Raw genomic sequence first — 24,517 nt, 5'->3', positions numbered from 1 at the left:
ATAACTTTCTAGTGGGAGTGGTTAAGACCACCCTTGCTCCCCGTAGTAATATATTGTCCTTATAATGTAACTCGTCTTCTCTTATCTGAAAGGGCCTTAATTGCTCAGATCTGTTATCACAATGCCAGTCGTGGAGAACCATATACTTAACTTGAGATAATATGGAGTCTTTCTGGGTCCAAAACCTGATCTGTCCCGTCAACACAAGCAATGTATAAATGTAGGGCAAGAACAATTTCCTGTGGTTCCGGTGGAGGGGAAAGCAGCTTAAAGCATCCACATTTGAAATATGTGTGTGCCTGGCCTATGTTGAAAAGTAACCTTATAGGCTGCTAGCAATAGAACCCAGAGTTGGACCTCATTGAAACAATGGGAGGGATGGCTTTATCATCCTTAAATAGACCCAATTGGAGTTTGTAGTCAGTAACTACTATGAAATGCCATCCATTAACTTACTGATGGAACCTCTTCAGTCTGGAGGTGATGGCTAGTCCCTCTGTTTCGATTTGAGAGTATACTTTTTCAGCATTGGTCACAATCCTCGAGGTGTAGGTAATAGGTCTTTCTGCACCATCATCCCTCTTATGCAATAAAGCCGCTCCAATTCTGTAAGGAAATGCAACACAGGAAGAATGATCTCTTTTGAGGGGGGTCAAAATGAACTAAGAGACTGGATGACTGCAATGCCAGTTTAACCTGTTCAAAGGTTTCTTCTGATGCTCTTTCCAATACCACCTCTGGTGCTGCTTGAGCAGTGTGTGTAGGGGTGCCAACACCATAGAAAGATTAGGAATTAATCATAGAAACATAGAATCCCTACAGTACAGATGGAGGCAATTCAGCCCATCGAGCCTGCACCGACAGCAATCCCAGCCAGGCCTTAACCCCGTTACTACGCGCATTCGCCCTGCTGGTCCCCCTGATACTAAGGAGCAATTTAGCAGGGGCGATCAACCTAGCCCGCACATCTTTGGACTGTGGGAAGAAACTGGAGCACCCGGAGGAAACCCTCGCAGACACGAGGAGAATGTGCAAACTCCACATAGTGACCTGAGACCGGAATTGAACCTGGGTCCCTGGCGCTGTAAGGCCTCAGTGCTAACCATTGTGCCACCATGCTGTCCCACGGTGGCACAGCAGTTAGCACTGCTGCCTCACATCCAGAATTAATTGCTTTTATTTTCTCCTCCATAGGGTGCAGCCCTTTTCAGTCCACTTTGAACCGTAAGTTTGTTACTTCATGATCCTGGAATGTACATTTCTACTTTTTTAGACTCATTCTTCCTTTTTGGCCTTCTGAAATCTCTTCAAAATTTCAGATATTCCTGTAATTAGTACATCATCTAGATAGACAACCACCTTCAATAGGTCTTGTAAAAGCCTTGCATTGTGCACTGGAAAATTGCACATACCTACGGGACTCCAAAGGATAGCTGAGTATACTGATATAAGCCTTTGTGAGTATTTATTGTAACAAATTCTTGAGATGCCTTGTCTAACTCTAATTGTTGATACACATGGCTCAAAACAAGTTTACTATAAGTTAAGCCTGCTGCTAATTTGGTGTACAAATCTTCAATTCTTGACATTGGATATTGATCCAATTTTGCTGCTTGATTCACAGTTAATTTGTAGACTTCACATGTCCTCTTGGTTCGATCTGGCTTAACCACTGATACAATGGGAGTTGCCCATTCTGAAAACTGTACAGGCTTGATGATGCTTAATTCTTCCAGTTGCTTGAGTCTAGACTCAACCTTCTCATGTCAGGAATAGGGTACAGGTCGGGCTCTGTAAAACTTGGGCGTGGTCTCAGGATCCAGGTAAATTTTTGCTTTATGGCCCTGTGTCTCGCTTAGCTCACCTTGCAACAGCTCTTGCTATTTTTTAAGACATCATGGAAGTTTCCATCATTGATTTTGAAGATTTCTAGCCAATTTAATATAATTTGGCAAAGCCAATCTTGGCCCATCACACTTGACCCTTGGCCCCCTATTACTATTAGAGGTAGTTGAGCTGACTGATGCTGGTAGCTTAAGGGCGTTGTTGTTGTTCCTAAGATTCTTCAAGCTTTCTCTGTATATGTTGCTAGCTTGGCCATCGTGCTTCTTAACTTTAGGGGCTGAACACCTCCCTCTAAATAACAATACATTTGTTCTCCTACAACTATAGCAAAGGCACCCATGTCCACTTCCATTCTGAGTGGCTGACCATTTACCATCAACGTAATCATAATTGGGGTCATCTTGTCCACCTTAATGTAATTTAACCTGTATGCTTCAGAATTGTTTTCAGGGTTATTCTCAACACTATGTACTGGAGTTGGAATTTTTTTTTGCTGGGCCCCGGTAGGCTCTACTTAGCCATACATTTGCTTCTAATGTGTCCCTTCCTATTGCAGGCAAAGCATGTAGCTTTCCTGAATTCACATCTCTCCTGGGGTGATCTCTCCCACACCATTAACATTCTTCATAGCTCCTAGTCTATGGACCGAATTCCCTATACCTCTGCACTCTCTTTTGCTCCAAGCCTCTTTGCTCATTACTTCCTGACGCATCGCGTACCAGTAGCTTCCCGCCAAACTTGGTGGACCTCACCTGCTTGCATGCTCTGCTGCTCCATTGCCCTCCTTTCAGCAATTTCTATAGCTTTGGCAACCTCTAATGCCTTCTTCAAAGGAACCTCTGCCTCTGCTAATAATTACTTTTGTATTGTCGTGTTGTTAACACCACAGGCTAGCTTGTCTCTCAACATGTTGTTTAATGCAGACCTAAACCCGCACTGTTCAGCCATTTGCCTTAGGTGTGCCACAAGCAATGCTATCAATTCGCCAAGGGCTCTTGTCATCAAGTTCAATTTGTATCACTGAATTATCACTGAGGGCTTTGGGTGATAATGTCCCTTGACTATTCCAAGCTCCTTGAAAGCTTTGGAGTCAAGGGCATCTGGAAAAGTCATGCACTTCATCAGGCTATAGGTTGGAGCTTTGCTGTTAATAGAATTACCCGTTGCTTCTTTCCCCCCTCCCCCCACTGATTTCATTGGCCTTAAACAATAGCGCAGGCTTTTGACATATTGTACCCACTGCTTCGTGTTAGGGTCAAATGGGTCTAGTTTCCCCAAAAAAGGGCATTTTGACAATTAGACTGCTGAACAAGTTTGCTTTAAAAAGGCTTTCACAAGAGATCTTCTCTCCCGATTTCTGTGGCAGCAGGGAGACACGCTAATTGCCGTCAAATGTTTATTAAGGTAAATAACTATGCACAGAGAGTGAGATAAAGGCTACCATACTCCATGACTCTAGACTCCTAACTGACAAGGAAAAACCTGTGCTCATCTCCAGGATTTGCACACTCTAGCCCGATTGACCAAATGGGTCACGTGACCCTCCAAGAGCTTGCCCCTTAAAGGGGCATGCTACCAAAGGGAATCTTAGCCCCTTAAGATTTTCTCTGCTGATATTAATTACCTTGCTTTCCTGATTCTTATTAGTCCCTTGGTTACCTTCCATTTCTGGTATGTAATTTGTATCTTCTACAATGATAACTGACAAAGTATTTGTTCAGTGTCTCTGCATTTCCTCATTCCTCATGACAATTTTTCCTGTCACTGCCTTTAAGGGACTGATATTTACTTTAGCTACTCTCATCCTTTTTATATACTTCTAAATGCTCTTACAATCAGTTTTTATATTCAGGTTAGTTTACTTTCATATTTTATCTTTCCCCTTTATAACAGTTCTTCATTCATCATTTGCTAAAATGCTCCTAATACTCAGGCTTATGATTATTCTTTGCAACATTATGAGCTTCTGTTTTTAATCTAATACTATCCTTAACTTCTTTAGTAAGCCATGGATGGATCTTTCTCACTGAGTCCTTGTTTATAATGGACTGTGTTTTAGTTGAATATTTTGAACTTTTTTTACATGTTCCCCGCTGTTTATTTACTACCATAACTTTTAGTTATATACCTAATTAACATTAATCAGTTCTCCCCTCATTTCTATGTAATTTACTTTGTTTAAATTTCAATCCAACAACTATTATGTTGCACTTTCATTGACTTTTTGAAGAGCTCATAATTAAATACTTGGGCTATATTTTTGGAAGTCCCAAGACTTGCCATGAATATCTTATCTGCGAATATCCTATCCGTGAATACCTTTTTTCTGAAAAAATGTTATTTAATGGCACTAAGAGGACCTATAAGGGTGGCAGCTCTATAACAGAGTGCTCCACTGTTAGAAACACTGTCCACCAATACTGTTACCCGGTTCACTATGTATTTAACATATATATTGACAATGTTGACCATGAGGTCCAGAGAGACTGCATAAGTGGTTTCCAGCTCTAATATTGGGCATTTATTAAGATTTGCATTTACATCAAATTTGCATTCACATCACAGATGTGAATATTTGCTTGTTAAATGTGAACGGAACAATCATCAGAGGAAACATATTATTGATCATTAATTCACTTGTAAACGTTAGACCTTGCCGTATGCAAATTAGCTGCCATATCTGCTTACATAACAACAGTGGCTGTAATTCAAAGAGTAATCTTATCAGTTGCAAAGCACTTTGAGGTGTTCTGAGGATGTGATAAGCTGCTGTATAAATGCGAACTCCTTACACTGTTTGATAACTATGCAGGTCTCGGGTGATTTCACTGAACTGGCATCCCAGTAGAGAGCCACACTCAAAGAAAACTTGGATCTTAGAATGTGGGCTGTAGTCCTCTCGCCCTATCTCTGACTAACACTTTCACAAGAATGCCCTTCTTGATGAATGCAGGTTGGTAAATTTAACCAATTGTCTTCTGGTGACAATATAATTTTATTTTATTAGTGTCACAAGTAGGCTTACATTAACACTGCAATGAAGTTACTGTGAAAATCCAATAGTCACCATACTCTGGCGCCTTTCGGGTACACAGAGGGAGAATTTGGCATGGCCAATGCACCTAGCCAGCACGTCTTTTGAACTGTGGTAGGAAATCGGAACACCTGGAAGAAAATTACATAGACAAAAGGAGGACTCCGCACAGTGACCCAAGCCGGGACTCAAACCTGGGTCCCTGGCACTGTGAGGCAGCAGTGCTAACCACTGTGCTGCCTACATGGAGGTCAAACACTGTAAACAATCAAAATATAAAGCAATTGAATTAATGGCCGCAATTCTCCCATTGCGACCCGCAACTTTTCTGTCGCATCGCGGTGGGAGACATGTGTCTCCGGCCTTGAACAAGGATTTGCACATGCGCCAGGAACGCATGCACATCTTCCAGAGGCAGAGAACAGTCGCCGGTCAGACTACGCTGGAAACCGGCAGGAAGGCAAGTAAGTCATTTAAATCTTTTTTGCATGTATTTGAAATATGTATATTAGTTAATTATCAGGACCTTTGAGTCCCGATTGAATCTCCCATCCCACCAGCAGTACTTCATTCTGGCAGGGTTCAATCTAGCTCCCCACGTTCGGGGAACTAGTGGGAGACCCAGCCGGAATGAAGGGGGGGCAATCAGGGCCCCCCAGGAGGTTGGGCAGTGGGGGGTGGTGCCCCCTGGGCATGGGCATCCTGGCAGTGCCAGCCTGTTCCCCCGGCACTGCCCAAGGGGCAAAGTGCCCATGCCCAGGAGGCACTTTGGCACTGCCCACCAGGCATCGGGCAGTACCAAGAGGCAGGGCCTATTGTGGGCGGGGTCTAGGCCAGTGGGGATAGGGGATCCCACTGCCACTCTGCATGATGATCGGTCTGAGATGGAGGGAGGGCAGTGATTGGGGTGGGCTGGGGGTGGTGGTGGGGGGGGGGGGTGGGGGGTTGGTCTGTCGGGGGGGGCTGCCTCCGGGGGAATCTGACCCCGGGGGGGGTGAGGGGGTCTGCCAGGGTGAGGGGGGTGGGAGAATCACCACTGCTGGGGGAGTGGGCTGGACATCGGGGCGCTCTGGGGGGGGGGGGGGGGGGGGTGGGGGGGGCCGTCAAGGCTGGCCCGAGAATTGTTGTGGGGACCGCGATCGGGCCGTGGGGGGGGGGCTGGAGGGGCAGCACTGTGGAGGTCCCAGGCTGGCCAGCAATCGAGCTGACCAGCAAACGGGGAGTCTAACAGATCGGGGCCACTGCGCATGCGCAGAGTTCCAGAACTGTCAAACTCCGGCACGAATAGGCCCTGCCCCCTGGGTTTTTAATGAGATTCCTGACTGGGACCTCTGCAGTGCACAGACTGGGGAGATTTGGGTGAGAGGCTGAACTGACCGAACAGTCGGGATTTAGAACAGTTCTCCCACCAATTCAGCACTTTTGGGAGAATCGTGGCCAATATTTCAGGAACATACTGTTTAATAAAGTATTTAATTGCAATTTTTTACACATATTGTATAAATAAAATACATTAGCAGATTTCACGTGCAATTGTTCAAGGGTTTTATTAGTGCTATATAACAAGAGTGATCACATTTCCAAAAGTACTTAAATGCTGTAAAGCACTTTGGGACATTCTGTGGTTGTGAAAAGCTGTATATAATTGTAAGTCTATTTTCCTTCTGAGCCGCTAAGCAAAATATCACTTTGCATTTTCAGCATTGGACAGCCCACAAAACCTGAGCACGAGATAGAAGGCCCATTTTCTGCTTGTAATGGGATGGGGCCTCATATCCCAGCAGTTTATTTAAAGACATGTTCTTTAATCTGGGATTACTGGGAGAAAGGGTCTCCTGGGGTTCCAGAAACACTGGAAAGAGAGTTTACCACTGTCTCAAGTCTTATGACCTGGGATTTCTGTGCGAGGGACCCTGGGATCTGCAATCATTGGGAATGGACATCTCAGGGTATGGGAACATCAGGATTTTTGCTAGATCAAGGAAAACTGGGAATGGTGTTTACTAATTTGTGAGCACTGATGTTGAGGACTATGGATCTGCAACGGGTGGACAGGAGTTTGTGAAGTGGAGGCTTTGGGGTCCAGTTTCCTTCTGGGGAACTGGCCCCAAAAGAATGAGAATCAAGCTGCCTTTGACACTTCCACACCAAATTTTGTCCAATATTGCCCCCAACCTTACCCACCTTTTGTACGTCAATATCGACTATCTTACCCAATTCAACATCCACAACTTTTACACCATCATGTATCTCTTACCACCACCACTTCCTCAACCATCTTTTATCTTCATATTCCAGCTTTCAGAAGTTAAGCATAAATTTTGCGGTTCTCAAAATTAGTCATTAGAGATTTGTGGGCTGGGGGAGGACGACGACAATTTTTTGATATGTGTTCCCAGGCAATGCAGGAATGAGAAGCATAAAATGTATCCTTGAGTGCATATTAGTGCATGTGCTGACTTCTAGGTGATTAAGAAGGCAGAGTTTATTTTGAACAATTTTCAAACGGCAGTAAGCAACAATCCAGTCTCTATGTAAAAAAGTTCGCTGTTATCTTTTCTAACCATCATCATAAATAACATTGATCACAGATATTGCTAATCATTGTTGCTCCAAGGTGCTATAAGTCTCAGAAGTTCACAATAGAAAAAAAAGAGAAATTGGACCTCATTGCACATGTTTTCCACACGGAATGCAAGAGCGTAGAGAACTAATTTAGGTGTCAGAACTCAGCCAGTCCAATAGAATGAGAAACATATAGGCTGGGATTCTGCCAGCAGCACAGTAGGTCAGGAGACAACAGTGGGGGCGCTTTTTTAGCACAATCAGCTCCATGCCAGAAATTAGCGAGGAGCTGATTGTCATATGGAAATTTGAATTTCCCTATGATTAGCGGGCCCTGGATGGTATTCTCCGAACCCGTTAGTGCCCCCCCCCCGCCAGCTTCATCAGGAGTGGTTCCACCAGGCAGTGCCAAGGGGGCAGGAGCAGAGGGGGCAGGGTATACTGGGGGGGCGGAGCCAATTGGGGGCAATCAGTAGTGGGGGGGACCCGCTGCCATTTTGCAAGTGGGATCGGTAGGAGAGGGAGGGAGGAGGGCTATCAGGACTGGCCATCGGGAGAGTGGGGCGGACATTGGGCCTGGTTATTGGGGACAAGGGGGGGTTTCGGGACTGGCCAGAGATCAGTGAGGTTCTGGCGAAGGTTAGCAATCGGAGGCCAACGATCCGGAGGCTGGCGATGGGGGGGGGGGGGGGGGGGGCAAGTGCACATGCGCCGATCTCCGTACTGACGGATTGGAGCATGCACAGTGGCTCGCTCAGCACTATACTGCCGGCCTCTCGGGCGGGATGAGACCCTGTCCCCTACTTTTCAGCGTGAATCAGTTTGAGGCACTCTGCATTCAGGTAAGTATGCCCAAAAAACGGGTGGGAAATTCTCCTGTTTTCCCAGACGTTGGGCACTTAGTTTTGTTTTGGGAGGATCCCAGCCATAGTTCAGGTACTGTAGGAGTGACCATGGCAACAGCTAATAAGCAAATTACGTTTTCCAAATTGGTCAACAAAGATGTTGATTCTTTTAAAATGGGCTGCTGGATGCCAACAAAGTACAAGTTAGATTTTGGCTCTTTTAAAAAATTTACCTCAGTTTAGATTGAGGAGGTGTGTTTCTGCTTTCCCAGCCTCTACAGCAATACTGTAGGTAGCAACCAAGCCCTGGTTGACTTTTCTCGATCACCTTCTCCATCCAGGACTTACAGGAAGGTCACTTCTGACATTGCAGTGGTCCACCATTCATCCTCACTTTGTTGGTGAGCTGCCTGAGGACACAGGGTGGTCATCAAGCACTCAACAGTCTTATTTAAGTGAAGCCTAGGGCCTAACATTGATGGGCTCTCAGCCCTACCTGTTCTAGAACAGAGATCCTTCCATGTAACCAGTTCGTGGTGGCCTATGGTACAAATAAATCTTTATTTCAAGTAAGTTATGCATTTATTAAGAATTCCAGTATTTCTTAATAAATGCATAACTTGCTTGAAATAAAGATTTGAGAATTTGAAATCTTCCAAAGCCACGTGGAATAAAAATGAGGAATTTTCCAGTCCTGACAGGATAAGGGACCCCATTCTTCTATCGTTCAACACCTATTGATGCATAGATTGCATGCTGGGAAATTCTGCCAACTGTTTGTGCTCAGAATGAACAGAAATGACTGAAATATATGGTTAATAATTGTAAAATGTATGTCAATAAATTATTGATGATAACCACCTGGGCAACTTCCTCATGATTTTTATAAGACAATTTTGAATTACAGTATTACCCTTACCAGTTAATCATAAACAGTTATTTCACATGTACCCATATACAGCCTGTACATACAGTACATAGAACTTGTTATGCATTAAATTCCAAGATAGTAATTGAGCGATCTGTCTTGAATCTTCACTTCAGCATCTATCTGAAGGACAAACCTAAAATGATCAAATAAATTTAGATCTGGGTGTCAATAAGACATAGAAGGACGTTCGATTCATTCTCATTTAAACTAGGTTTGTCGTCCTGATGCAATTAAAGTTGAAACAGCCATTAGTAGCACTAAAATCCGAAAGCTACAGAAATGGGCAGGACACAAATATGAATGTGGACATTGCAATGCATAATTAACCCGCGCCGCTGGCCTCCAATGTGGGCAAACTTCATGCTGCCTGCCTGTGTGCCGCCAGCAATAAATGAGCTGCTGGTGGCAACATGCCTTAGCAGGGTGCTAAGTTGTGTGGTGATAATATCACGTTCCCCTCTTGCTTCCCAGCCTCCTTCCCTCTTTACTCTAATGAATCTTACACTACTCAAAACTTGCCTCCATCCCTTAAAGGGGATGTTAGAATCATAGAATCAGACAGTGCAGAAGAGGTGCTTCAGCCCATTGAGTCCGCACCGGCACATTAGAAACACCTGAACTCCCACCTAATCCCATCTGCCAATACTTGGCCCATAACCCTGAATGTTATGATGTGCCAAGTGCTCATCCAGATACCTTTTAAAGGCCGTGCAACCCGCCTCTACCAGCCTCCCTGGCAGCTCATTCCAGACCATCACTACCCTCACATTCCCCCTAAACCTCCTGCCCCTCACTTTGAACCTACGTCCCCTCATGGCTGATCCTTCAACTAAGGGGAACAGCTGCTCCTTATCCATTCTGTCCATGTCCCTCATATTCCTGGACACCTCGATCAGATTGCCCCCTCAGTCTTCTCTGCTCCAATGAAAACAACCCAAGCCTACGCAACCTCCCTTCATGTTGGAGCAAATGCTGGAACCGATGGCAGAAGAGATCGTAAGCAAGAAGATCACTGAATTGTGATGCAGCAGGGAAGAAAGCATGCTCCAAAGTTCTCCGACATTGTGCTGGTGGAGGAGGATAGAGGAGAGAGGTCCTCTATCCACAAAGGCTAGAAGCCCTTCCAGACAAATTCTGTAAAGACAGCAGGAGCAGAGATAGCCATGGTGGCCTGAGATAGGAATCCAACATAATAAAAACAGAAAATGCTGGAAAAGCTCAGCAGGTCTGGTAGCATATTTGGAGAGAGTTAACATTTTGAGTCCAACATTGCTTTCCTTCGAAACTGGAGAAAGGTGGAAGTGTGATGGATTTCTAGGAATTTGGCTGTGAGGAACTTGGTGCAATGCCACATGATCATTAATAAACTCAAACAAATGATCAAGACCAATAGCTGCATTTTCAAATTCCAAATCCTGCCAATTGCATCACTGTCATCACACACTGCTCAACCTGTGGTGCATTACAACCTTTATTAATATTTGAATTTTACTCAAGGTCAATATTTGTCAATATCAATACTCAAAGTCAATATTTGAATTTTGCTCAAGGTACCACCTGAATAATTCTCCTCAACTTCACCCAGAGGGAACCTGGCCTCAGGACACATAACTGGATTATGAGCCCCGCTTGACCTCCGAATGAAGGACTGAGATCGGCCAGAATTATTACCCTCTCCTTGATGAACTTTTCACAACTATTTCTTAGATAGACTGTAATCGCTTGGATAGTATCAGGGTCTGGGTGAAACGCCTCAGTAAATGTTCTCTCATCGTGAGTCTTTGATACAGAAGTCTAAATGAGATAATTAAAATTTTAAGCATACACAAATTTATTCTAGTAAGAAAGCATGCAATTGTCATGGTTATGCAAAAGATATAGATCACAAGCTAGTTAAATCCCGGAAAGAAAATGTAATTAATACTTGTTTCTATAAGAAAATCTTAGGTTTAGACTTGTTACAGAAATTGGATGGTATTTTCCAGTCCCGCCCATCGCCAGCATCATCTGGTCCCGCCGAAAGTCAATGGACTTTTGGCTGGCCAGTTGCATTTCCCATGGCGGGCTAGCCAGGGCGGGGCTGGAAAACCCAGCTGTAGTATTTCAAAAGAAAGCTAGGAAATCCAAAAACATTAATCCCTGAGTATGTGAGTTTCGCCAGGTTCAGAATAAACCTGAAGTCAATCTATGAGAATCTAACGAATCTGAAAAATTTGAGTTTGGGTTGTTTTATTTCTAATGAATTTTGGATTTTTGTTTTTCAAAAATAATTCTTTATTCATAAAACATCTGACAGAACATTACAAACATTTCAAAATGGCCATCATTGATATGCACCCTTTCTACATGGATTGTGTTGTACTCTGAGGTTAAGAAAGCATACTTTCTCCAGTATGCTGACGTTTCGAGCCCAGATGACCCTTTGTCAAAGCTTTGACAAAGGGTCGACTGGACTCGAAATGACAGCTCTTTTCTCTCCTTACAGATGCTGCCAGACCTGCTGAGATTTTCCAGCATTTTCTCTTTTGGTTTCACTCAGAGGGTGGTGGGAATTTGGAACACACTGCCTGAAAGTGTGGTTGAGTCAGAAACTTTTGTAACATTTAATAAGTATTCAGATATTTACTTGCACTTTTATAACCTCCAGGGCTATGGGCCATGTGCTGGAAAATGAGATTAGTGTAGTGAGATCTTTATTGACTGGCATGGACATAATAGGCCGAATGGCCTCCTGCACTGTAAATGTCTAAGAATCTATGAAAATCAGCCTTACACATACAAATGCTTTTTCTAATACCATTGTGGAGGCAAAACAGCAGCTGTAGTATTGAGAAACCAGGCACTATGAAGCCAAATTGTGTGACTGTTAACTTTGTAGAACATATCCCATTTACCCACTATTTCCCAATAAAGGCAAAATACTGCAGATGCTGGAATCTGTAACAACCCTCTGACGATGGCTCTTCCTGACTCGAAACGTTGGCTCTATTCTCTCTCCACAGATGCTGTCAGGCCTGCTGAGATTTTCCAGCATTTTCTGTTTATGTTTCCCAATAATAGTTTATCATTGACACCGTCATATTTTCTGTAAACTCCCTTGCACTACATCTTCTGGAATTTCCATTATATTAAAACCAGAACAGAACAAATTCCACTTGGCTCCGTTCTTTACCCTAGTTCATTGTGCATCCTTAGTCAAATCTGAGGTAGTCAAACTGGAGCCACATATCCAGTTTTGGCTCCAAGTGAAATGTTCATTGGCTCCCATACTTAAAATCAGGATTGCTAAATTGGCTTCAGCTCAGTAAAACAGGATCCTTAATGCCAAGCCTCTCTTCAGTAGAGGCTTGCAGCTGGAGCTTATCCCGGTTTCTCTCATCTCGTGCACCTTCTCCCTTTCTTGTTACTTAAACAAACTCTGATGGGAATGTCATGATTGACGACACATACAGCCAATCATATGTAGCACTGACGTATCAATCAAATTCTTAACTGTATCCAGGTAGTCAAGATTTATCACCACCGGGAAAAAAGCTGGAAGCTGAGCACTATATGACACTGGGAATAAAGGGGCTGCATAGTTCATTCCGAAGCCTGTACCTGTTTGACTGACCTGTATAATAAGTCTAATGAAAGCACCTGGATGCCAGAATCAATTTACCAGTTAAAAGTAAACAAAAGCATTGAGGATAAATTGAAAAGGTAATCAAACTGTGAAGGGTAAAAGTGTTGTGGAAATATGATATGTATGCAAAGACATTAAATAACTAACTCAGTGTTCAGAACTATTCATTAAAAATGAGTTGGTGACACAAATGATAGGTTAGTTTGGATGAACGAAGGAAAATGTTACTCTGTTTGCCTATTAAGTAAAAAAATATGGCTATGGTGCTCCGTTAAGAATACTAATATGCTTAAATTATTTTATAAACATAGAACATAGAACAGTACAGCACAGAACAGGCCCTTCGGCCCACGATGTTGTGCCGAGCTTTATCTGAAACCAAGATCAAGCTATCCGACTCCCTATCATCCTGGTGTGCTCCATGTGCCTATCCAATAACCGCTTAAATGTTTCTAAAGTGTCTGACTCCACTATCACTGCAGGCAGTTCATTCCACACCCCAACCACTCTCTGCGTAAAGAACCTACCTCTGATATCCGTCCTGTATCTCCCACCACGAACCCTATAGTTATGCCCCCTTGTAATAGCTCCATCCACCCGAGGAAATAGTCTTTGAACGTTCACTCTATCATTTTATACACCTCTATTAAGTCTCCCCTCAGCCTCCTCCGCTCCAGAGAGAACAGCCCTAGCTCCCTCAACCTTTCCTCATATGACCTACCCTCCAAACCAGGCAGCATCCTGGTAAATCTCCTCTGCACTCTTTCCAGCGCTTCCACATCCTTCTTATAGTGAGGTGACCAGAACTGCACACAATATTCCAAATGTGGTCTCACCAAGGTCCTGTACAGTTGCAGCATAACCCCACGGCTCTTAAACTCCAACCCCCTGTTAATAAAAGCTAACACACTATAGGCCTTCTTCACAGCTCTATCCACTCGAGTGGCAACCTTTAGAGATCTGTGGATATGGACCCCAAGATCTCTCTGTTCCACCACAGTCTTCAGAACCCTACCTTTGACCCTGTAATCCACATTTAAATTTGTCCTACCAAAATGAATCACCTCACATTTATCAGGGTTAAACTCCATTTGCCATTTTTCAGCCCAGCTTTGCATCCTATCTATGTCTCTTTGCAGCCTACAACAGCCCTCCACCTCATCCACTACTCCACCAATCTTGGTGTCATCAGCAAATTTACTGATCCACCCTTCAGCCCCCTCCTCTAAGTCATTAATAAAAATCACAAAGAGCAGAGGACCAAGCACTGATACCTGCGGCACACCGCTAGCAACCTGCCTCCAATCCGAAAATTTTCCATCCACCACCACCCTCTGTCTTCGGTCAGACAGCCAGTTACCTATCCAATCGGCCAACTTTCCCTCTATCCCACACCTCCTTACTTTCATCATAAGCCGACCATGGGGGACCTTATCAAACGCCTTACTAAAATCCATGTATATGACATCAACTGCCCTACCTTCATCAACACACTTAGTTACCTCCTCAAAAAATTCAATCAAATTTGTGAGGCACGACTTGCCCTTCACGAATCCGTGCTGACTATCTCGGATTAATCCGCATCTTTCTAAATGGTCGTAAAGCCCATCCCTAAGGACCCTTTCCATCAATTTACCAACCACCGAAGTAAGACTAACCGGTCTATAATTACCAGGGTCATTTCTATTCCCTTTCTTAAACAGAGGAACAACATTCGCCATTCTCCAGTCCTCTGGCACCATCCCCGTGGACAGCGAGGACCCAAAGATCAGCGCCAAAGGCTCTGCAATCTCATCCCTTGCCTCCCACAGAATCCTAGGATACATTTCATCAGGCCCAGGGGACTTACCGACCTTCAGTTTATTCAAAACTGCCAAGACATCCTCCCTCCGAACATCTATTTCCTCCAGCCTATTAGCCTGTAACACCTTCTCTTCCTCAAAAACATGGCCCCTCTCCTTGGTGAACACTGAAGAAAAGTATTCATTCATCACCTCGCCTATCTCTACTGACTCCATACACAAGTTCCCACTACTGTCCTTGACCGGCCCTAACCTCACCCTGGTCATTCTTTTATTCCTCACATAAGAGTAAAAAGCCTTGGGGTTTTCCTTGATCCGACCCGCCAAGGACTTCTCATGTCCCCTCCTAGCTCTCCTAAGCCCTTTTTTCAGCTCATTCCTTGCTAACTTGTAACCCTCAATCGAGCCATCTGAACCACATTAAAAGGTTTCCTTAATTATTATTTTAATACCTAGTTAATACATAAAGTAGCTTACCTATAGAAAATATATTGGCCTCAATTCTCCAACCTCACCCGCAGCTGGGATGTTCCAGTCCTGCGGCAGTGAATGGGGATGTGGCTGAGCGCCAAATTCTCCGTTCTCGCTGGCAGCTGTGTTGGGGCGCGCGAGACTGGAAAATTCGGGCCATTGTTTCCACTGGGATCTAGAGCAGCAAAGGGCAAAGGTCAACATCTTAATTACATACATCAAATACCTTTGCTTAAAAACATTCCTTGCCCGGTGGCATAGCAAATTTCTGCAGCGATTATTTGAGGCATACTAACCTACAGGGCCACTGGTTTAATCTTTAGCCTGTACCAAATTAGCTGGTGTCAGCTGTGGTGAAGGCATGGGTGCTGTAGTTGATGCCTGCCCCGGTTAGAGAGAGTAACACTCAGTAGGGTTCCCCGATCTGTTGTCACCATACAGTTGGAGGTACAGGTGGATGAAATCACATCACACCCCCATCAAGACATCAAAGGAGAGAAGAGGAGGAAATTGGTGAGGACTTTTGTTTTTGCTTGTGAAGATTTTTCACAATTGCATTTAACAATATTTAGCTTGACCATTACATGTGAATAAATTATAAAGCATGTGAGCATGTGTCACTGTGGCTTAAAAGGAAGAACCTTTGAACAACACAGGAGCTGCTGGATCACTCACTGTAGCCATTAACACATGGTTCAGGATGAACTATTTCACATTTATTTTAAGCAAATAATTCTGCTCTGTCTTTTGTCTGTTGACAGTTAAGAATTTTGAGCCTGCTTTCAGGATGTTCCAGTTTATTTTTTGCCCTGCATCTTCCTGATGACAGTGAGGAATCTGGAAATGATCCTTATAATGTAACTTTTATTTTTATTTTTTTTTGTCTTTCCATCGGCCCTCGCAGAATTTATTCTTTAATCCAAATGTCTGCAACTGGAATTAGTGACTGCCAATCACTAGCAGGAAGCATTACTCAGCCCTAGATTTATATGATGTAAAACAGGTTGAATAAAACAGAATGAATAAGAAACAGCTTGCTATTTTGCACTTTTGATGATATAAAATGGAATGATATTAAGTAGGTTTTTTAATTCATTTTATTCATTCTTGGGACATGGGCATCACTGGCTGGCCAGCATTTATTGGCCAACTGGCTGGCCAGTTGAGAGTCAACCACATTGCTGTGTGGCTCTGGAGTCACATGTAAGCCAGACCAGGTAAGGATGGCAGATTTCCTTCCCTAAAGGACATTAGTGAACCAGATGGGTTTTTCCAACAATCAACAATGGCTTCACGGTCATCAGTAGATTCTTAATTCCAGATGTTTTTTTTAATTGAATTCAAATTCCACCATCAACCATGGCGGGATTCAAACCCAGGTCCCCAGAACATCAGCTGAGTTTCTGGATTAATAGTCAGCGATAATAGAACTAGGCCATCACCTCCATCACCTTTTACTATGCTGTAAACTAATAGGTATCAATGAAAGCTACCTTTTGCTATTCATATAAGGTAATGCAATGCAGTTTGATGGATTCATCAAGTGTGCCCCATTTCACAATTCATTTTCATACCATTTTTGAGGGGCGGCACAGTGGCACAGTGGTTAGCACTGCTGCCTCACGGTGCCAGGGACCCAGGTTCAATTCCAGCCTCGGATAACAGTCTGTGTGGAGTCTAGATGTTCTCCTCGTGTCAGCGTGGGTTTCCTCCAAGTGCTCCGGTTTCCTCCCACAGTTCAAAGATGTGCAGGTTAGGTTGATTGGCCATGCTAAATTGCCCCTTTAGTGTCAGAGGGATTAGCAGGGTAAGTGCATGTGGTTACAGGGATAAGGCCATGGTGGGATTGTTGTCGGTGTAGGCTCGATGGGCTGAACGGCCTTCTTCTGCACCATACGGATTCCATGATTTTTTATGAAAACTCTTCCCCGTTCCCTGCCCCTCTCCTACAGGGGGAAGCCATTACCAAACTAAGTGAATAAGAAAGTGAGCTGGTGCCAATGACCTGCCAGTGATCTTCTGTGAACAGCTGCATATCAAAATCAGTCACAGTGACATTGAAAGACATGCCAGCGGATTTTCCCCCTTCCATATTGAAAATTAGCTCTTTGCAGAATATCATTGATTCATATAAAAACATTATTTCTATTCTTTGGAGGGGAGGGGAAAATGTAATGCTATTTGCATTAAGCTCATCGTGCAAAGATAATAAAATCAGGATAAGAAATAATAAAAGACTGAAATAAGAGAGGCCAATGACAACAATTCCAAATAAACAATTCTGAGTCTATTATAGACTTTAGAGACAGAGGAAGGACCTGCCGTTATATAAGCACCCTTCATGACCTCCAGATGTCCCAAAGCACTTCACAACTAATGGAGCACTTTAGAAGAAATAAAAGCAAAATACTGCAGATACTGGACAAACTCAGCAGGTCAGGCAGCAATTTTTTAATTCATTCAAGGGATGTGGACTTTGCTGGCTAGGCCAGCAATCACTGCCCATCCCTAATTGCCCTTGAGATGGTAATGGTGAGCAGCCTTCTTGAACCGCAGCAATCCATGAGGTGGTAGGTACATCCAGCATGCTGTTAGAGAAGGATCTGTGGCGAGAGAAATGTTTGAAGTCCTACATGACTCTTCTTCAGAACAGAAGTCTTTTTTGAAGCACTGTCATTGTTGTAATGTAAGGTATCGTGGCAGCTAATTTGCACACACCATCACTCCCAAAACAGCAATTAGATAAATGAGCAGATCACCCATTTTGATGGTGTTTTATTTGTTTTGTTTTATTCACTCTGATCAAATATGATTGCATGCAATATTAATGTAGATGTACTTGGTGTTGTTGAGACTGTCAGCTAAGAAGGAAAATTGAATTGATTTCCAGCAACATTAACTATTTCTCATTGAGTTCTGATGCAATTTTTCAAGTTTATTTAATGATTATATTAAGAGCTTCGCAGGGTGCAACCTTTAAAATGGCATTTTAATTTTGAGGTGTAGAAATCTTTTTGACAGGTTGACTTTATTGCCCAGGCACAGATAACAACCTGAAGGGGGTTTGCGGTAAGTTAGTCCTTAGCCACAAGCTTGATCCAATGATTCCACCTGACACAATAGAAGTTCAGAATCAATTGATAAATCTTTGCATAGACTGGTTTCGAACCATTCTTCTGTCTAATCCCTTTAAGCCGGTTACCAGGGAACATCTCTTGCTGAAATGTTAATTGTTTTAGAAAAATACGAAAAGGAAATTCTTTTTAAACAAATGAACATTTGTTGTGTTAGAACCTTGCAATAAATAAACAGAATTCAGCTGAACCACTGGAGAATCTCTCACAGACCCCACTGTCCTTCCATACAGACCATTCTCAGTCATAAATTCCTGCGCTAGTCAATATCATATATTACAGACTATGTCAAGATAACCCAGTTACCTATGGTAATATCTATGGATAAGTTGATTCCAATCAATCCAGAGCACTGCAATATGCTAGTGTTAACAGTTCTCTTTCAAATCTTCAAGGTTTTTCTTTGCTATGTATGGTAACAATAAACCAATGCATTCTTTTATTACATGCCCCATGAGGAGATGTATTGCAATCCTTAATAATAATTCTCATAAATTTTAAGATGACAAGCAAACATTTTTTATGAAAATAAAGGATTAATATTAATAAGCTGTTGACAAGTGTAGCATTTTGTGACCGAGGGCACATTCATTGCAGCTGTAGAGATGTGAATAATGCTGTGAAATGGAATGTGATGTTAATGATTTTTCCCTACGTAAACCCTTCATGTTACTACAGAAATGATTCCGACTTGCAGCCATGCAACAATTTGTCACTTAATTAACAGTAAGGAAGTCAACCACATTTTCTTTTTTACAGTTGATCATTCGAAGAAAAATAATCTCTGCACCCTCCTACATGCAACATTGCTTATTTGATTTCCAACAATGGAAGTGAGGTGAATAAAAGATATTTGCATCTGCAAAAGAGAATCATTTCTTGATATCTAAACTACTGCTAGAGCGGTTGGTCGGTTTTCATTTAAAATTAAAGCACCTACAATGAACAGGTACATCTCTGTAAACACGTGGTATTTACAGCAAAGTCATTCTGGAACACAGCAAATAAACATTTGATTGTATTTGATTTGATTTATTATTGTCACATGTATTAGTATACAATGAAAAGTATTGTTTCTTGCGTGCTACACAGACAAAGCATACCGTACATAGAGAAAGAAAGGTCAGAGTGCAGAATGAAGGGCCTGATTTTACCATTTTGAGTCTAAGTGCCGAATCTGGGCGTCAAATAGATCCGCGCCTGGAATCCTCTTTCCAGCGCGCCCATACGCGTTTTGCCGGCTCCGGTCCAATTCGCGCTGTGGGTGGGGCTTAGCGTTGCCGGAACAATCGGAGCTCTGAACTGCGCATGCGCAGTCCGAATAAAAATCCGAAGCAGCGCGCCCGGGCGGGGAGAAAAAAGCAGAGAGAGCGGCTCTCTGACCCAGATCATCTGGGGGTGAGGGGGCGGGGTGGGGGGGGGGGGTGGGGGGGGGGTGTGGGAGGAGGAGAGGGGGCGGGACCCAGATCACCCTCTGGGGGGCGGGGTGGGAAGAGGAGAGGCGGTGTGACGGGTACATCTGACTCACCAAGTCAGTTACAATACCGCGTTCAACATCTACTGAACCATCTTGGATACAAAGGATAATGGCATTAGGGTTCTGCATGTAAGCATTGCTTATGCTAAAAATTATATCCTTGGTGTCGGCAGCCATTCCTGATGTTACAGTATTGATAACACCAGGAAGATCGACCAGTACCATTCATCATCCTTTGTATCCAAGATGGTTCAGTAGATGCTGAACGCAGTATTGTAACTGACTCGGTGAGCCAGATGGACCCACAAGGCAGAAGGACCATCTTTGTGTTGACCAAAGTAGATCTAGCTGAGGAACGTACAGCTCATCTTGCTAACGGAAGGATGGTGGAGGAAGACCAGCAATCGAGGTAGGTTGGGGGTGTGCTCTGCCGAGGGGGGCCTGCCTCCCAAGGGTGTCTGATCCCGGGGGGGGGGGGGGTCTGCCGGGGGGGGCGGGGGGGGCGGGGGGGCCTGCCTCCCAGGGGGGCCTGATCACGGGGTTGGGGGGGGTCTTCAGGGGGGGCCTGCCTCCCGGGGGGTCTGATCCGGGGGTGGGGGGGTCTGCCAGGGTGGTTAGCGGGGGGGTCCGCGAAGGATGGTCGAGGAGGATGGTGACTTCACAAGGGCAGAGAGGGCTTCGGAGGTTCCCCTGCAGAATAGAAATTTGCTTCGGACTTTTATTCTGCAGGTCGCTAAAAGTGCGGATTCGGAACGGGCCAGAAGACAGTAAAGTGGGATTTGGTGGTAGTGTTGGGCGCGCAGTTCATTAAGTCGATTTAAATGCATGCTAATGCATTTAAATCGTCAAGCCACCCAATTCGGGTGCGGGCCGGACCCGCGCCCGAATCGGGTGTCGGTAAAGCCGCGATCTGCTCGGAATCGGGTGCAGATCGCGGTATAGGCCTGACGCCCAACTTTACCACCATTTCGTGCCCAAGTTTTGGTAAAATCGGGCCCGTAGTGTTACAGTCATAGCTAGGGTGCAGAGAAAGATCAACTTAATATAAGGTAGGTCCATTCAAAAGTCTGATAGCAGCAGGGAAGAAGGTGTTCTTGATTCGGTTGGTACATGACCTCAGACTTTTGTATCTTTTTCCCGAGGTGCGGGGTGCATGGGGTCCTTGATTATGCTGGCTGCTTTTCTGAGGCAGCCAGAAGTGTAGACAGAGTCAATGAATGGGTGATATAAAAAAATGGATGACAGAAAATAAAACTTCACATAATCATGCCAAAGTCATCATTCTTGCTTCACTCTGAAGTGCACTCTCTTCTTTCGGAGAAAGTTTGGCTGTTACACAGACTTAGAGCTGGCACAAAGGGAAGGCCCAAGGGGGAACCTAAAGCTATTCTGATGCTGCCAAGATCTTCTCTCATATTCTTTTGGACAAAGTGAATCATAGTCATGTAGAGTGACCTCCACACCCTTCATGTAAGTGAAGATTTACACCTGTTCTACCTTTTGATCAATTATTTCAATTGCACTGACACATTGGCACCATATCTTAGAACCCTGTCCGATCACCTCAGGCACCTGGGTTTAATCCAGGCAAGACAGATGGATGGAAGGACTCCAGTCCTTGATAGCTATTAAGATCCTTATTGAAATGAGTATTAACAGTCCTGCAGGATGTACTATCAGTGTGAAATGTTTCCGCTCATTCTTCATATATCTAACTTTCACAGCTCTATTCTTTCTTCCAGATTCAATCTTCTGTTTAAAGGTTTCTCAGACACTGGCTTGTGACTGTCAACTTAGTGTTGTTTGTTGTTTCCTGCGAGCTGTAATTCTGTATGTACTGGTTTTGACATGTTTTATTCTCAGGTACCCAACTAGATATCCCAGCTGGTACATATTTATGAAAATAAAACTCCCAAAATGTTTACATCTGTACAAAATGGTGACAAACTCCATCCTTCTGGATTGGTGTTTTTCCTATTGATCCATATCAGTGTTGTCAGTGAATTGCATCCTCTCTCCTGGGAGAAATCCCTAAAAGATGTAGACCTAGAAATTAGTCAGGCCTTTTTTCAGGCTGAGGCAACACTGCAAGACCAATGCATCCACAAATCAAGGGGTCAGAGATGAAAATTGTTCCTGGACCTCACTGACATGCTCAGTGTAAGCTAGCAGTCCTGGTCATGCTTCTACAGGCATTGTTGTGTGGCAGAATGCCACACCTAAGTTTAAGGTCAGGATTTTTCGGCCGTGCTCACCCCAAGACCGGAAAATCCCTCCCAAGGTCAACGGACCTTTGCATGGTCCTGTCTTGCCCGCTACAATTCCTGTGGAAGGCGGGACAGCAAAATTCCACCCTAAGTTTAATCATTAGTGTCACAAGTAGACATACATTAACACTGTAATGAAGTTACTGTGAAAACCCTCTAGTCGCCACACTCCGGTGCCTGTTTGGGTACACTGTGGGAGAATTTAGCATGGCTAATGCACTTAACCAGCACGTCTTTTAGACTGTGGGAGGAAACTTGGTGTTGTGAGACTTCTTACTGCCTTTCAGACTGTGGGAGGAAACCAGAGCACCTGGAGGAAACCCACACAGACACGAGGAGAACGTGCAGACTCCTTATAGTCAGTAACCCTAGCCAGGAATTGAACCCGAGTCCCTGGCATTATAAGGTAGCAGTGCTAACCACTGTGCCACCGTGCCTCCCCCATGGAAAAGTGAGCAATTTAAAATTGTTTGTTGCTCCAAAATGCTGAAAATCTGTCAAAAGAGGGGGAAAAAATTAAAACAGAGCCACGTACAAGAAGTGGAAAAGGAACTAACCTTGCTGGGGAAGGTAAATGATACTGAAAATAAGTATTGGAGTATTGAACTCAAAGTGGATGGACACCCAAAAGGGTTTAAAACTAGACACAGGAGCAGTGGTTTCCGTTTTATTAGATGAAGTCAAATGGCTCAAACAAGTTACATTGCAACCTTCATCGAACAAATTACAAAGCTTTGGTGGAACAACATTAAAAATAAAAAAAACAACTCAAGGAAAAGCTGAAAGACCAAAAATTCCTTGAATCTATGTTATGCAAAATCAAAAATGTTCTCTACTAAGCAGAAAGGCATTCCTGAAACTGAAATTAATCCATAAAGTGAATGAAGTTCCTGATGAGAACTGTGACGGTGCATTTTGAAATAAATTTCTAAAATTGTTTCCAGCCCCAGGGAAGTTAAAGACCAAGGTTAATATCACCCTATGAGCGGTGGTTAAAAGAATTTGCCTCATTACACCGAGGGAAGGGGAAATTGAAAAGATGCGGTTGCAAGGGTTATCTCACCAGTCGCCATGCCAACAAAATGTTGTTCATGAATGGTTTCAGTCACAAAGTCAAACAGCTCTATAAGAATCTGCGTGGATTTAACTCAACGAAACAAATCAGTGGAACAGTGTGATCCACCCAATGGCCTCAATGGAGCAGACCCTGCCAAACTAGCCAAGAGTATTTTATTTAGCAAATTGGATGTAAACAGTGAATTTGGCAGTTACATCTGGACAAAGAATCTGGATTGCTGACCACATTTATAACATTTTATGACCCATTGGGTCATTATTGTTTCAATAGATTGCCCTTTGGCACAGCATCTGATCCAGAAATTTCCCAGCGAACAATGTCTCACACTCAAAATGAATGGAAGGAGTAAGATGCCATATGGGCGACACATTGAGAGATGGGTCCACGTGAGTAGAGCATGATCACAGCGTCACAACAAATCCTGAGGGTCTTACAGGATGCAGGCCTAACACTAAGTGAAAAATGTGAGTCCACGAAACCTATGATCAAGTTTCTAGGTCACAAAGTATAAGCCATTGGAATCGCAATTGATCACAACAAAATGAACGTAATCGGAGAATTTCCACAGCCCAGAAACACAACTGAGTTTCAAAGATTCTTTGGGGTGGTCAGCCAAAAAGGCAAGTTCCTACCAAATTGAGCAGAGTTGAATAAAACCTTGAGACAACTGTCAAGACAGTTCAAGTCTTGACTGCTTCAAGTTTTTAGGTGTCCAGATCACCAACAACCTGTCCTGGTACCCCCATGCTGACACTATAGTTAAAAAAGCCCACCAATGGCTCTACTTTCTCAGAAGACTAAGGAAATTTGGAATGTCAGCTCCGACTTTCACCAACTTTTACAGATGCACCATAGAAAGCATTCTTTCTGGTTCAATCACAGCTTAGTATGGCTCCTGCTCTGCCCAAGACCGCAAGGAACTACAAAAGGTTGTGAATGTAGCCCCATCCATCATGCAAACCAGTCTCCCTCCATTGAGTCTGTCTACACTTCCCACTGCCTCGGCAAAGCAGCCAGCATAATTAAGGACCCCACGCAGCCCGGACATTCTCTCTTCCACCTTCTTCCTTTGGAAAAAAGATAAGAAAGTTTGAGGTCACGTACCGACCGATTCAAGAGCAACTTCTTCTCTGCTGTTGTCAGACTTTTGAATGGACTTATCTTGCATTTTACCTTGATCTTTCTCTACACCCTAGCAATGACTGTAATACTACATCCTGCACTCTCTTGTTTACTTCTCTACGAACGGTATGTTTTGTCTGTATAGCGTGCAAGAAACAATAGTTTTCACTGTATGTTAATACATGTGACAATAATAAATCAAATCAAATCAAATCAAAAGACAGGATCAAAAGTAATGCTGGAATGTGGATCAGCAAGACACTTTGGAAAGGATTAGACAAATTTAATCTCTTCTGAAATATGGCACATTACGACCCAGAA

This window comes from Mustelus asterias, chromosome 4 (assembly GCF_964213995.1).
Source record: "Mustelus asterias chromosome 4, sMusAst1.hap1.1, whole genome shotgun sequence".
Taxonomy (NCBI): domain Eukaryota; kingdom Metazoa; phylum Chordata; class Chondrichthyes; order Carcharhiniformes; family Triakidae; genus Mustelus; species Mustelus asterias.
This window is presented reverse-complemented; position numbering follows the sequence as displayed.